Raw genomic sequence first — 15,854 nt, 5'->3', positions numbered from 1 at the left:
TCAAATCAAGAGGAATATTACTCTTGGAGTGGATGGCTTATATGAATGTCATAAATATCAATTGCCATCTATGACTCCTAAGAACAAAGCTCCCTTCACTGGCCACTGCTCTCTTCTATGTGTTGCCTCACTCTATTCTATTAGAATTATTAGAGCATAAGCTTCTAGAAGGCAGGGGCTGCCTCTTTTTATATATTTCTATTCTTGAGGGTTGACACAATGTTTGGCTCCTAGTTAGTGCTTAATTAATCCTCTCTTTCTTTCTTTCCTTCCCTTTTTTTCATTCATCTCAATCCTGTTTCATTTTGACTTCCACAGCTTCCTCGCATCAGCCTTGAACTTGTTATGCCTGCCTTCACGATTTGCTCATGTTATTAGTCCTAGCTGAGAGAACTGTTCCTATTCAAATTCTACTCTTCCTTTGAGGTCCAGCTCCAGGAACCATTTTCTCCCCACAGTCCATCTCGGCTAATCCAGTCTGCATGGATCTCTCTGGCGGCCTAGAGAACTGACCTTCTGGACTTTGGACCTTGAACTTACTTCACTGTCCTAGATGCCTCAGAACATTTCTCTCCCATGAAATGTGAACCCTTAGTAACTATATTTCATATTTGATCTGAATCATCAGGAGGGTGTAGTGGTTAGTAGAAAACTCCGTGCAAATTGAATAAATGGTCAGGATGAAACAAGTCAGAGAAAAGATGGCCCCTAACCTAACAAAAGAGGGGGAGGCCTTCCCTCAAAACTTGCCTCTATAAAATCCAATCAATCAAATATTCATTGAGCACCTGTGTGCCTGGCACTCAAGATAAAAAAAATATATACAAGACAGCCCCTTCCCTCTAAGATGTTACAGTTGGGGGCAGGGAGAACACATGAGTAACACACATAAAAGTACAAAAAACTATACATCATCAAAGACACACCACACAGAACAGCCTACTAGTAGCACAACAGAATTACAGGGAGAGATCACTGATGGCAGGTGAATCAAGAAAAGCCTGATTTTTGGCAGAACTTAATTTTAGCTCCAAGGCATGTCTAGACAGATAAGTGGAGAGGATGTGGAGGATGTGCCTCGTGCTAGTAGGGCAGGGTGCTGGGAATGAGCCTGACCGAGATGGGCCTGATTAAAGGAGGGTGACAATGAGCAGATTTGTAGCAAATTAGGTAGGATGTGCAAGGGGAGTTCATGGAAGGCACCGAATGCTAAATGGCTCAAGACATGATACAGGGGACAAATGAAGTCACGGTATGTTCAGGAGCAAGGAGAGGGTGCACTGATTATGGTTTTGGGGAGGCTTGTCCAGCAGTGATATTCAAGATGAAAGGGGCTGTTGTAATGGTCAAGGTCCAAATGGGGGTGGTATGAGGGAATAAGACCAAATGTGGGAAACATTCCAAAGGCAGAACCAACAGGAGCTCAAGGGAGTTGGGAAAAAACTGAAAGAGCTCCCATTCCCCTGGCACCATGATTTACAAGGATGAGGCTGATTCCTTTAGGGCCACAGCTAGGGGTTCTGGTGCTCCCCGACTCAAGGCATGGGCATAGGGGACAGTTTCTTTTGGCAGAGTCCTGCTGGACAAGATTAGCCTTAATCTATTTCCAAGAGGAAGTAGGGAAGGGAGGTGATAGGTGAACCCTGGGAGGCAGATGATCAGCGATGGGGCCCTGGCAGGGCTGCTGGTAGAGGCCAGGCCAGTAAGCAGATCCTGGTTGGAGAACCACCAGGGAGAAAGTACTCTAGTCTAGCACATCAAGGCCTGGATACAAAGCCTCTGGACTTCACTGGAAAGCTGGAAGAGGAATGGCACCTCAACCAGAAATGGCTAAATGAAGAAATGGATGACAATGAGTTTGATAAGCCTGTGGTAAAGGTGAGGTCATTCAAGATGACAATTATTTAGATGTGTAGAAATATGGCACAGACAAGTGGTTAGAGTTAGTGATGTAGCCAACACAAAGCCCATAGATAAGATCTTGGAGATGATGCGTTTGGTGAGGAAGGGAGGCAGGGAGGAAGAAAGCATTCATTAAGCATCTACTATGAGCCAGGCACCGGGTGAAGGGCTTCTTACAAACAAGAGCTCATTTGACTCTCACTATAACCTTGGGTGGTAGACGCTATTATTAACCATCCCCATTTTACAGATGAGAACATGGAGGTAAGCAGAGGTGAAGTGACTTGTCCAGGGTCAAAGAACTTGGAGGTGTTTAAGGCCAGATTTGAATTCAGGTTTTCTTGGCTCATGGCCTGGTGCTCTATCCACTGTACCTCCACCTGCCTACAGGAAAGAGGCTAGAGGTAGTAGGCCAAGTATCCCAGTCAGTAGGGGGGAGAAGTCAAGAACAAAAAAGGGGAGCATCAGGAAAATGAGTAAAGAGTCAGACCAGACAAAGGTAGTGTGAATTTTAAAAGTCTCCATCTTGGTCTAGCACCCAAAAATTGTGCACACCCACACTACAGGGGCATGTGCTAGTCAATGACAAATCAGAAATAACTAACTGCCCACCTGGGCTGTCCTAAGCCAAGCTAGAGCCAACCATTGGCACTTGGAAGTGAAGTAGGGAACAGCCTCTGGAATTCGCTCACTTCCTGTGGAGAGAGCTAGATGCCAGTTGGTGTTAGGAGCTTGGACAGGGAGAGGATGCCCGCAGACAGCTTTCCTTCAGATCACTCACGTGAGTTAAGGACTGATTCTTTCCACCTGGGCCCTTTGGGCCTAAAACTCCCTCTGCCTTGGTCAGAGGTTGAGCAGCCCCTTTCCCTTTTCTCTTCTCTCCTTCTCTCCCTCTCCTTTCCCTACTCCCATTGTGATTAAACCTCCATAAACTCCATTCTGACTTGAGTGTTTCATTTTAGGAATTTCATAAGTAAATTCCTTGGCGGCCATTGTTCAATATTACATCAATCTTAAAAGGTGAAATTTTCACCATTACAGTAGTTAGAGTATCAGTGGGTGTCGGATTGTAAAACCTGACAAGGAGACTGAAGATGATGAGGCCTGGGAAAAGGCTCCTGGCGTTACTAGGCGTGATGTAGCAGGGTCTTTTATTTTTTTAAGAGACAGACTCTGGGTCTCTCAGGAGCCACTCAAAGGCCTGGTATCAGGGGAGCTTTGGCCTGGTCAGTTTCCAGCTATTCCAAAAGGCTTACGTTGTGATGCCCAAGTTAGCATGGACACCCGATCAGCTTAGTCCACTGTAGCTCAGATCTTTTGAATTGAAGCAATAACTCCTGTTACCTTCCTAGTACGAGAGAAAACAGGCATATTCCACATGCTCTGTTTGGATCATTTTCAAGATGACAGATCTGGTGGTGTGGTGAAAGCTTAGGTCAGACCAAGGGGGTTAGAAGGAATAAGTCATGTGATAAGCAATTAGGAAGAACAATTAAAGACCAAATATTTGAGGAATTTGTTAGTGCATGCAATGAGGGAAATAGGACAGTGTGTCTATATGGGAAAGCATGGCCATGCCATGTCATGCAAAGGATTATTTTTGGTTGCCATTTATTTTAAAGAAAGGTAGGAGACTAAAGATGGCTGCAAGGAAGAAGAATGAGGCTATAAGAGATAAGGAGGGTTGTGACTCAGAGAACAGTTGACTTCTGGCAGGAGGGTTTCTTCTTCTTGAGATTGGATGAAGTATGAGGTTCAGTATCAGGAGAGTAATATGTTGAGGCAAAAGTTATGTCACAAGAAGATGGTTTCAAGAACCAGCCTTCCTTTCTGGGGCAAGCACAAAAGAAAGCTCGCCTTCCAACATCTCCAAGATGCCAATACTTTTCTAGGCAGTCTTAATGACTCTTGTTAACCTGATTCTTACTCACTCACCTGGAGGTGTGCTTCTTAGGACTTTTCTCTTCAGCATCCACAACTCCTTCCCTTGTTCCAGTTGGAAGATTATATCAGGTTTGGAAACTGCAAGTCCTGTTTGTAGGGAAATAAATGGGGCTTGATTGTGCTGGGTATAAATAACCAGCTTGGAGCATTGTCCCAGCATTTTGGTCTTGAGAAGTGAAGGTAGGACAGTAAAGTCACAAGGAAGGGAGGAAAGATCTCTGGAAGGGCATATAATACTACTATCTTTGTAAGAGAATGGGATGAGCCATTCGTTTTGTATCCCTGGTGCCTAGTACATAATAAGAGTTTGATATGTGATGGATTGGATCTAGAAAGCATTAGCTCATCTGTCCTCAGATAAGATGACGAGAATACAAAAGGAGTGATTGCCCTGAGCATGGTGGGTGATGAGAATTGGAAAGGACCAGTTTCAAGAACTGTGCAAGGAAGCCTCTCATCCCTAATTCTGTATCGTGCATATTGGTTAGTACAGAAAAAAAGAAGAAATGCTTAGCCTCAAGGTTAAGAACCCACACTTTAAGTGATTAAAGTTTTATTTTAACCAGTTTTTTTAAAGGAAGTTACAGTGCCAAATAAAGGTTTTAGTTCATACTTTTCTGATATTTATTTCTTAAAAATGAAAAGATTAGTAAAAGGGATTAGCAATCAAATCCCTGACACTAAGCTGAACACTTCAGAGGCCCTACAGATAATAACTGAACAAAGTCCAACAAGCAGTCCACAGGGGGAAATTGTCCTTACCCAGAGAGACCAGAGTCCTATAGTTGTCCAGCATCACATCCCTGTACAGATCCCTCTGAGAAGAATTCAGTCGCTCCCACTCCTCTTGGGTGAAGTCCACAGCCACATCCTTGAATGTCACTGAATCCTGAAACACCATACACACACCTGCCAGGGCCCAGGAACCTTGCCCTGAAATGGCCCTGGAACTGACCTCGCTGATGAAGAATCACTGTGTGTTATAGTTTCAACAACATGCCCCCTAATGATTTTTCAGAGATCTGCATGTAAACTAAGCATTAATCGAGAGCTCACCATGTACCTTAGATGGGGCTAGATTCCGGCAGTATAAAAGCAGGCCAGGAAGAAGAGTTACTATTTTTTTTTTTTAGAGAGGAAAGACTTGTATAAGTGAAATAACCAAAGGATATAAGGATATGATACCCAATCAAGTGGTGATCTTTGTTGTCCAGTTGTTAGGATTATTCAGACAATGGGCATAATCTGATCATGCTAGAGTAGTGAAGGAAGGCTTCATAATGCTCTTATGTTTACCACTCTTCTGCCTTGGAGCCATATTGGCTCCAAGACAGAAGGTAAGGTTTAAAAAAAAAATTGGGGGCAGCTGGGTGGCTCAGTGGATTGAGAGCCAGGCCTAGAGATGGGAGGTCCTAGGTTCAAATCTGGCCTTAGATACTTCCTAGTTGTGTGACCCTGGGCAAGTCACTTGACCCCCATTGCCTAGCCCTTACCACTCTTCTGCCTTGGAGTCAGTACACAGTACAAGATGGAAGGTAAGGGTTTTAAAAAAAAAAGATGTAAGCCATATTTGACTAGATCATGGCTAATATTTCTAAAGGCAAAGAAGAGGAAGGAGAGAAATTTCAGGGGGTGGAAGAATGATAGATAAATGGAATAACAGGATCTAGATCACATATGGATTGAGCCCTAGGATCCCTCTCTAGCTGACTTATCTGATTCTACCAGGGCAGGTTACTTCTGGTCCTACTCCTATCTTCTGCATGTTCTCAGAAATTCTTTTTGCTACAGGCACACACTTTCTGTTTATTCTGTGCATGGAAATGTCTCAATCTCTGGAATGGTTGGGGCTTGAGGAGTGGAGTTTCTAATTCATTGGAAGGCCATTCTTTAAGTCAGTTTTCTAAATTATTATGTTTCAGTCTGGTGAGAAAAAAAATCCCAATGAAAGAGATGCTAAATTTCTGTTCGAGGTTAGTGAAATTAAAAATGTTATTTTTTTCTAGCCAAATTTTCTGATTTTTCTTACCCCACCCCCTACCTCCAGTTAAGAATCACACTTTAAGGGGGCAGCTAGGTAGCTGAGTGGATTGAGAGCCAGGCCTAGAGATGGGAGGTCCTAGGTTCAAATATGGCCTCAGACACTTCCCAGCTGTGTGACCCTGCGCAAGTCACTTAACTCCCATTGCCTAGATTGATTCCAAGATGGAAGGTAAGGATTAAAAAGAACCCAAAGAATCACCCTTTAAGGGATCTTATTTAAATTAGTTTTTAAAAAAGAAAATCATTAGTGTCAAGTGTTTTAGTTCTATTTTATCATTATATTTTAAAAAATTAAGACTGAAATTTGTAATATTTTTAAGTTACTTTCTGAATTTTAAAAAAGTCTTCTAAGAAATTGGCTTTTGAAGTGAAACATCCTTCATGTTATTGGTTCTGATGAAGATCTCATTGGTTGGATGGAAATGATAACCTGGATTTACTGAAGCAAGGAAAAAAGAGAAGCACTTAATTTTAGGGACCAGTCAATTTTTTATTTGCAACATACATATTCATTTGCAACAAAAGGATAAAAAGCAGTTTGACAAAACCAACTAGTATATGTGATACTTCACACCTATATTCCCCCAACACTATAGTATAGGAAAGGAAGGAGGTATATTTTCTTCGTTCTCCTCTGGTCAAGCTCAGGCTTTACAATTACAGAGTGTACCTTGGGTTTGTCAGTCATCTTTCAATATACTCCCCCACGATTGTCCCTTGTAACAAAAGACAAGCAACCCAGAAAACCCAAAGGACAAAGCAGCTATGCCCACCAGTGGCTGCAGCCTGCTGAACCTGTTATTTCCTGCCTCTACCGGATGGCCATCCATCCCCCCAACCACCCGTTCCCTGCAGCCAACCTTAGACTGGCATCTTTGAGTTTTTGTTTCTAACACAGTATTTGGCCCTCATTGCTTTGCATCAGTTCCTATAATTCTTGTTTCTATGTAAATTGATTTCTCATAAAGATTGATCTTGCCTTGGGGCAGCATTTCATTGCATTTTTGTACTTGATTTGTTTAATCATTTCCCAGTATATGGTCATTCTATTCCTCCAGTGTTGTTTATGAATATGTCTGTCTCTGTGGCTCTTCTTTCTGTCTGACCTCCTCAGGGAACACATAGCAAGTAATGGGATCAAAGGATAAGAAGAGCTGGGCCATTTTTCTGGCATGATTATGAATAATTTTCCAGAATGGTTGGTCCAGTTCAGAGCTGTTCCAATGTTATATGTCTTTTCAAATACTCTCATTGCCTTTTAACTTCTTTGTCAATTCAACAAGTGGGAGGTGAAAGGTGAGAGCTCAGTCTGGAGTTAGATGATCTGTGTTCAAATCCTATCTCTAATACTACCTGTGTGACTGTGGCAAGTGACTTTCCTTCCCTAGGCCACAACATCCTCAAGTGTAAAATGAAGTGGTTGGACTTGACAGTGTCAAAGGTCCTTTTGAGTGCTAAATCTTAAATCTTGTCTCTTATTGGGGGTCTGAAACATTTTTTTCATACAGTTGTTGATAGTTTGAATTTCTTCTTTTGAAAACTTGTTCATATTCTTTATCAACTTAACTATCAGAAATCCAATGACATTTCCATAGTCATCATTCTAAAATAACTTCCCTTTTTTTCAGCAAACAATTCACAAAGATATATAAAATAAACTCTAGTCATTGTATTATGCTGTGGATATAAAAGTTATTGACAGAGTAAAATGTATTACAGATCAGGCCCCTGACAGAGAGCTGGCTAGGCTGAATGTCCCCAAACTGCTATGTTGTTCTAGTTATATTTTTCTCTCACTAACACCATCACCATTTCTGTTTTCCACTAACCTTGGCTCTGCTTTCTTGCTGATCATTATTACTTTCCCTTCCTGCCATTCTTTCTTGTTTCTTTTTCTCCTACTTGTCTAACATGCCATAGCTTTGACACTGGGCTGAGTTCATAAACATAGAAATCCAACAAAAATTTCTTTTCCTCTGGTTTGCAGACTGATCAATCAAATTATAGTGTGTTTTATTTTCATCTTTGCCTGTTAGGTTCCCCTTGGATTCTTTCTAGGTATGCTTATAAATACACACATTTTTAGTTATATTCTGGGTTTATCTATACTCCAAACAGTTGAAGGTGGTGGATCAAATGTGATAACCCATGTAAATCCTTATAAATCTTAAAACAGTAGAGAATGTTAGCAACCATTTTTACTGTAAGTAGCTACGTTACTATAAATGTCCTTTTATATACATGCTAGGGTAATAAAATGTTTATTGTGTTTGACAGGAATCAAAATATTAGTTTAAGAATGGAATATAATTGTTCATCTCACAAATTGGCCCCAAACAATAAGGCAAGGATATTCTCTTCCATTTGGGGTACACAGGTGAGAAGAAAATAGGTGGTGAATGAATCATGCAGGAAGGCAATGGCAATCAACAGTCAAAATGAAATATTCTGAATTCAGTTGGTCAGGCAATGTTTATCTGAAGAAAATAAGGTTATACCAGTATGTTAGTGAGCATAACTAACACCACTATTAACAGAACAGCTTGAATAGTAAATAAACCCGTTTGTGAGAAGTTTTCCTGTTTCTTCTGGCTATTTTCAATAATATTTAGGAAGTTGACTAATTTCTATATCATTCTTGAAAAGTTTTATTTTTCTAGGTATTATGGCTTAAGTTGATTTTCTAATCAATCTACTATTTTTATTAAATATCCCTAAAGAAACCTTATCACTAGGCCTATACTATAAACAGGCATTACTCTTCATGAAGAAGTATATCACATGTAGTACCTAGGAAGGAAACAGCAAGGCTCTCAAAATTCCATTTTGTTCTAAAATCTCTTAACAGGTGATTATCACAGTTTATGATGAAACCAATTTAAATATGTCCCTTTAGATTATATTCCAGTCTGTACAAAGGTGTATCAGTTTCCTTATTTATAAAATCAGGGTAATATCTTAGCATTATTTAGTCCACAGGTTTATTTCAAGACTCAGAGGAGACTATATAAAATCCTTAGTAAACTCTAAAGTAAAATACAGAGGCAATGTGGTATAATCAGAAGGCCAAATTACACTTGCCACCCACAACCAATTCTCTTTTTTTTTCCTATCCTTTTCAATAATACTGTGCTCATGTACCACCCTAACTGCCCACTCCCTGCTACTGTGTCCTCTGGAATTCCTGTTCCACAATGAATAAAATTCCTTTCATTCTGGATCATTCTCACACTACTTTTATCTATCTACCTTACCTGAGACCTGGATTCCTTCGTTTCATGTTGCATCTTTGGCCAACCTTTCCAACAGTGGTTACATCTTTACTCATACCCTCCCCTGCCATATTGGTTCCACAGAAGGAAGTACAGATTGCTACTTCCTGGCCTTCCCTTGCTATTATTACTCTCACTCAGCAACTTCCTCTGAAATATACAGTACTAACATTTTTCACTCTATTCAGATCATGGGTGTGGCTTTCTCATGGCTACCAGGTCGTTTTCCTTCCCTAACCTTTCAGTTCCTCAAAAGCCATACTCACCATTCAGGTCAACTTCATTCCTCTCAAGACCTACCCAAGCCTATCCTCCCTTCCGTTGTGCTGTGGTCCTATCTTTCTGATATTCTCTTTTCATGAGGATTTAATGACCCTCGTCATTCCTGGCCCTTTAACTCTCTGACTGTTCCTCAGCCTCCTTTGCTGTCTCATCTGCCATATTGTGCCTATAAAATGGATGTTTCCCAAGACCTTCTTGGGCTTCAGCGACCTTCTTATTCTCATGGGTTGAAGTTATTGTGTCTATGCAGAAGACGCAAAGTTCTATAACTCTGGTTGCAATCTAACTCTTGAGCTCTAGTCTAGTTGCAGACTGAACATTTCAAACTGGACCCCCAGAGACCTCTCAACTAAACATGTATAAGTGAGGCTCAATGTTGGCCTCGAGCTTGCTCTTCTTCTTCCAAACTTCTGAATTGCTGTTGAAAACAATGTCATTCTTCCAGCCTCCCAGGTTTGTAACCTTGGCATTATCTTGGATTCCTGCTCCCACACAGTCAACTAGTTGCTCTTGAATCTGACTCCTTTTCTCTCTTCACTGTCTCTCACCTTCCTTCAGGCTTTTATCGCCTCTCTCCTATAGTTCTGCAATGGCCTTCTGACTGTGCTCCCTACCTTATATCTTTCTCCTTCTCCAGTCTATCCACCAAATAACAGCCAAATAGATTGTCCTTAAGTGCAGATCCGACTATGTCACTATGCAACTCAATAAATTTGGCAAATCCTTTTTGCCTCTTGGATCAAATTGAAACTCCTTTAGCTAGGTTTAAACTCTTCACAGCCTGGTTCTAATCTATCCTTGTAGTTCCCCTGTCCATTATTCCTCTTCTCCATCATATTCTGCCATCTAGGTGCACTGGATTCATCTGTTCCTCAGCCATGACCTTTCCTTCCTCCTCCATGTCTTTGCTTCCATACTGGCCATCCTTCATGAATGGAATATATCCCCTCCTCATGGTATTCTCTTTCTTCAAAATACAACCAAGCACCCCCTTCTACATGGAGTCTTTCCTGGTCCTTTCAAATGCTAGTGTCCTCCCTCCCTATCAAATTTATGATTAAGTAGCTTTTATTTGTATTTTACTTTTCACATGTATGTGTACACATGCATATACACACACACACACTCTTACTGTTTTCCATTAGAAATATAAGAAGCTCTTCATGAGTAGGGATGGTTTTACTCCCTATGGCTAGCACAGTGCCTAGCACATAAAAAACATTAATAGATGCTGCTTATTCACTGACTGACTACAAGAATGCTGGATGGATATAAAGTCAAGGGCTCATGGTTCTAGTCTCTGCCACATATGATGGACAAATCACTTGGGATCCCCTAACCTCAGTTTTCTCAGTTGTAAAATAAAGACAAAAGCCCTCTCATAAGTCGCCTCCTGTGGTTGTGAGGAAAGCACTTAAAATCTTCAAGCACCATTTACATGGGACTCCTAGGAATCACCACTGAAATTGCAGGGGTAGTTTCTCTGTTGCCTATGGGTCACTTTGGAATATAGGAGGCTGGTTTGTTTATTCCCTTGGGCATCATGCCACCACGTGATGTGGTATTTGGCTAGTGAGGGCATATATTAACCATTGAGGCTTTGCATAGACTAAGAAAAAGGGTAGGTCCATTATTTGTTGCTCAGTCATGTCTGACTCTGTGACTCCATTTGGAGTTCTTGGCAAGAGACCGGAGTCATTTGCCAACTCCCTTTTCAGCTCAATTTGTAGATTATGCTTGGATATAAAAATAAACTCTATAGTAATAAACAGATAGCTTAAAAGCCACATTTCTATAACACAAGAGGGTGTGATTTGGAATAAAACACACCTGGAAACAATTTTGGTACCTATTTCATTAAATTTCAACTGCCAATGAGCACTGTTTAATATACCCAATTTTCCTGCTACTTTAAGGCAAAACCTTTGATTTCTCACTCATGCTGATTTGGGTAAGGAAAAGCTGCAGGCTTTGCCACAGTTTGATAACGTAAAGTTAAGACATTGCTTTGGCCCATCTTAAACAAATGGCTGACTGTTTTTGACCACCTGGTTGTTCTGACTGTCCATCTGCATTTTCCCTTTCTCTGCTGTAGCTGAGAGAATGTGAGGAGTCAGGCTCTGCCACTGAGTGGCAGTGTGTGACCCAAGTCATGAACACTTCATCGGCTTTATTTCCTGACTTACAAAATGAGGGAGTGGGGTTGGCCCCTTTCTGTGATTTTAATTCTATAATCAGAAAAGGAAAATTAAGAAGAACAAAAGGGTGACTATTCCTATGACCTTTCCCTGGACGATGGTCCTTCTCATATAGTCATGCTTAGTCTGTTGTGTAATCAAGCTTGGGATCAATATTCACTTGCATAGAGTACCACTTTTGGTTCTCATTTATATAGATAAGGGCTTTAGTTTACAAAGTTTTTCCTGCACATCTTTGAGACTGATCATGGAAACTAAGGCTGAGAAGTAAAAGTGACTAGGCTGTGGTCAGTGCTGAAGTTCAATGCTTAATTCATTCAATTCCTGAATTCTCCCAAGTCATTTGAAAACTGGGCAGACCTAGGGTTCCCTCCACCAACCCCTTAGGGGCACAGAGGAGCCTGAGGCAGATAGCAGAGGAGGGGCTAGAATCTGGATCTCTTGGCTTCAAATCCATTTTTCCCCCCTATGACTATCACTTACCAAAATGACTCATTTTTTAATTTAAGGGACAGACCAAACTTTCCTCAAAAAACCTATAACCTTTTACAAACACCTGAATAATGGCTTCTCTGCAGAAATGAGTGGTTTCCTCAGGTCCCACAGCCACATTTCCAGGCCTCCCCTCTCCATGGGGTTTCACTCACACATAGCCACCCAACTGACTAGAAGCATTCTCTTTTGGGATGTACTACTTTCACTTTAAACACAATTAAACTCATTATTCACCCCCATTCCCAAACTTCCTTCTTCTACTCCTGCCCATTTTGATCACTGGGCATAGTCAGTGGACAGAGGGTTCCTCAAAATCTCAGGAAGGACCCTTGGTAATGGGAGCTAATAAGCATTATGCATACAATTAGCTTCTGTTAAGAAGGTATACCAGAAGTACTAAGACATCCTACTTTATCACCAGGAGGCAACCAAAGAAAAATGTGATCAAGGAACTGTAATTCTAATTTTGGAGGCAGGGTAAGCCCATCTCAGTCTCTCATAATTCAGATCAGGCCCTTGCTCTGGAATGGACAGTCTCAGAGTGGCCAAGGATACTGAATGAAGCAATTTTCCTATAAATATGGGAAGCTAGGAAAACTTCAAAGACAGGTCTTGAACTTGAGTCTTCCTGTCAGAAGTTTTTTATGCACCATGTTCTGCTGCATGAAAATGCAAACGTTCCAGACGTCTATGTTGAAATGAAGGATTGACAGCACAGGAACAAATGATTGCCACCAAACAGTAAGTGCCTGTTGTGTACCAGCTGCTGGACTAGGCATTAGGAAACAATCTTCAGAAATAAGGCCAAAAGGAGGCAAGTTCCTTGAAGGAAGCCCCTGCCCCCAGTTCTAGTGCCTCCTCAGATAATTCACACCTTTTCTGGAGAGTTCTCAGAAAGCTTGTCCCCATGGTGAACTGAAATATCTCTATTTCTGTCTATTGGTCCTACACCTGCTTTCTGGGTACAAGCATAATCAGTCTAATTTCTCCACCATATGACAAAGCACGAAACATGTGGAGACAGTGATTGTAGCATCTGCCTTCTCCTTCACAGTCTTTTGTTCTCTTGGGCAAACAGTTCTTCTCTCAGGACTGTCATGAAGATCATATGAGATACACATCGGTATCCACAGCTCTATTCACCCATTTCCATGTGTTTTGCAGTTTTTTATTATGTCCCAAAGAGGTCAATCTGAAATCTGAATGCTATTTTGTGATTATCTGACTAATACAAATCAGATTAGTGCAACTTTTCAATTGTCTAAAAAATAACACTGAAATTTCAGATTGGTCATTTTGGAAAATAAAATGTCTGCTCACAAATAATGACTCTACAGAATGACTACTTCTACGTATCCTGTAAAAAACTAGCAAAGGGGAGGAGTTTTTCTTTGATATGTAATTTACTAATTTGTCATGTATGTCAGAACAAAGTGAAAGGCCCAGCATGCCTATAAAAGAAAAGCATTTAAAGGACTTGGGCCAAATTCTTTACTCTCCCTCTATCTCTCACCTTATCTCTAGTTTAGCATTTGACATGGGCCAGGTAATTTTTCTCATTGGTTGTACTGGTGTCCTCAAGCTGGACCTGTCTATCTCCTGAGGCATACATCTCAATTATAAATATTCCATAATTCCTGGCCTGTCATTCTAACCCCCTTTATCATATGCACATGATGATGCCCTTGTATTTAAGATTTTCCCGTCATGTGCTTCCCTCCTTTAACTATAAATCTCAGTGAATTGATATAGCTTGCATCTCAATGTCCACATGTAGAGATGGATGCTATGGCCAGAAAAGCAAGAAATATCCAGAAAAAAGAAGGAAATGGGCCCATTAGATGAGGCCCCCATTTCTCAATTCTATTAGGATTCTGGCCAACTCACTTCCCCATTTAGGTCGGGGTTCTGATGCAAGATCTCCAGGAAGAGTTATAAATGCCTTCAGTGCCCCACCACAGAGCAAGCCTAAGGGGCATTTCCCATGGTAGTGGAAGAAGCTATTAGCAGATTTTTAAAATGCCAGAGGATTTTTTTTTTTAATCAGCGGTTACTTTCAAGTTGGAAAGCTGGGATGGCATTTCAGGAAGAGAGGAAGCTTTCACTCACCTGGAACATGGCAGGGAGGTCTCCAGAGACCATAGTCACTTGTGTTCAAAGGACACAAATCTTAGAAGGCACAGCTAGGAGAGAAGAAAGAGTGGTTGAGATCAGCAGATCTCAGCAGATCCTGGGCTTCCCAAGCAGTAAGAGTGACCATTCCCTTCCTCCCAAGGAGACCAAAGGTGCCACACCAGTACCTGGATTCTGTGTCCAGGTCCCAGTTCTTGTCCCTTTGGTGAACTGACATCTCCCTGTCATTTCTAGCCATTGGTCCTGGCTGGTGGGCTCAGTGGGGGGTGTTTTGGGAATCACAACTCAGGAACTGAATTTAGAAGCCCCTCTTGTAGACACTGTGGACATTCAGGAGAGCTTGAGGCTGTGGCATTCTGTCATGATCACCAAGCATTTATTAAGTGCCCACAGAATGCCAGTCACTGTGTAAGTGGTGGGGATACAAGGACCAAGACAAACAATCCTTGCTCAAGTTTACTTTCTATGGGAGGACAGAACGCTAGGAAGCCCCCAGAACTCTTTCAGGGTCAAGGCGCTACACAAAAGTCCAAGTCTCTCTGTCTCCTTCCCTTCAGCCTGATGCTCTCGGACCTCTCAGGAGGCTTTCTGGGGACCCGGGAGCCCTGGGTGCTCCTGACCCTGTGGGACCTCAAGCCTGAGTCTTACCACCTGTAAAAGGGGAAGGGGCTTCCCAAGATCCCTACCAGCCCAGTGCCTGGGACCCTGGCTGGCTGATGATGGGGGCGGGACAGTAGGAAGAACAAGCTCGGGATTCTCTACTCTGACCCAAGAAAAGGTGGGTGCTGCTGTCCTTTCTCAGCATGGGGGTGGGGTCCATCATCCTTCACTCTCTAGGCTGTGCCCCCAATCATCCCCGAGACACACGAGAACCTCTTCCCCGCTCTAAGTCCACAGCAGGGGTGGTTAATGGTCCAGGACAAGTTTCCAAATCTGTGAAATGGGAAACAAGCCTGGCAGGGACCAAGACGTGCTTTGTCAACCTTTCAGGGCTATAAAGTCTGGAGAAGTCATTCAGGGAAGGACTCTGGGGGTACTACGCACCCTCGGAGCCTCTGTTTGCCCAGAAGCGGTGGAGAAGGAGGTAGCACCCAGAATTTTGCACTTCCCACAACACTCAAGCGCTGCTCATGCGCAGTTCTGGCCACCCATTTCGGACCAAGAGGTGACGTCACGCAGGCTATGGTTACCATGGAGATTTCGAAAACGAGCGCGAGCCTCACCTCCATCTTATTTGGGCTCAACTCCCTCCCGCCCCTGGGCTTCCAGGAGCTGGCTCCTCACGTACAGGCAGGGCGGAAGGAAGAGGAATGAGGGGCGGGATTCACCTCCAGGTCCGAGCCACGAATATGCTAGGAACTAGAGGGTGTATACAGAGCCCCAGAGCGCTCCAGGCCACGGCTTCTAACGCGCAGGCCCTTTCCCAAGGGCCTCCGCGGCCACGCTTTCGATTGCGCCTGCTCAGCAAGCACTTGCCCTGGCTCCGTCCCCGGAGGAACTTTGGGTAATGTAGTCCTCTTCGCCTCAGTGCTGGTGCGTGAGGACTGTAGGCCTCACTCTTCACGAACAGGTCTGGATGATTAGG

At 42.5% G+C, this 15,854-nt stretch overlaps 1 long non-coding RNA gene across 2 annotated transcripts; it reads right to left on the bottom strand.

Annotated features, from left to right (window-relative positions):
* Positions 1-6,358: 6,358 nt before the first annotated feature.
* Positions 6,359-15,726, bottom strand: LOC103094761 (uncharacterized). Of its 2 annotated transcripts, none has more exons than XR_459785.2 (3): positions 15,598-15,726; positions 14,246-14,319; positions 6,359-8,366 (listed from the first exon to the last, which is right to left on the bottom strand). It is a non-coding gene; the product is annotated as an uncharacterized LOC103094761 (long non-coding RNA). The 2 variants fall into 2 exon arrangements; XR_459786.3 differs by having other exon boundaries at positions 15,493-15,624.
* Between the last annotated feature and the right edge of the window lie 128 nt (positions 15,727-15,854).

The sequence above is a fragment of the Monodelphis domestica genome, chromosome 1, assembly GCF_027887165.1.
Source record: "Monodelphis domestica isolate mMonDom1 chromosome 1, mMonDom1.pri, whole genome shotgun sequence".
Lineage (NCBI taxonomy): Eukaryota > Metazoa > Chordata > Mammalia > Didelphimorphia > Didelphidae > Monodelphis > Monodelphis domestica.
Note: the sequence above shows the minus strand (reverse complement) of the source record. Positions and strands in the feature narration are given on the sequence as shown.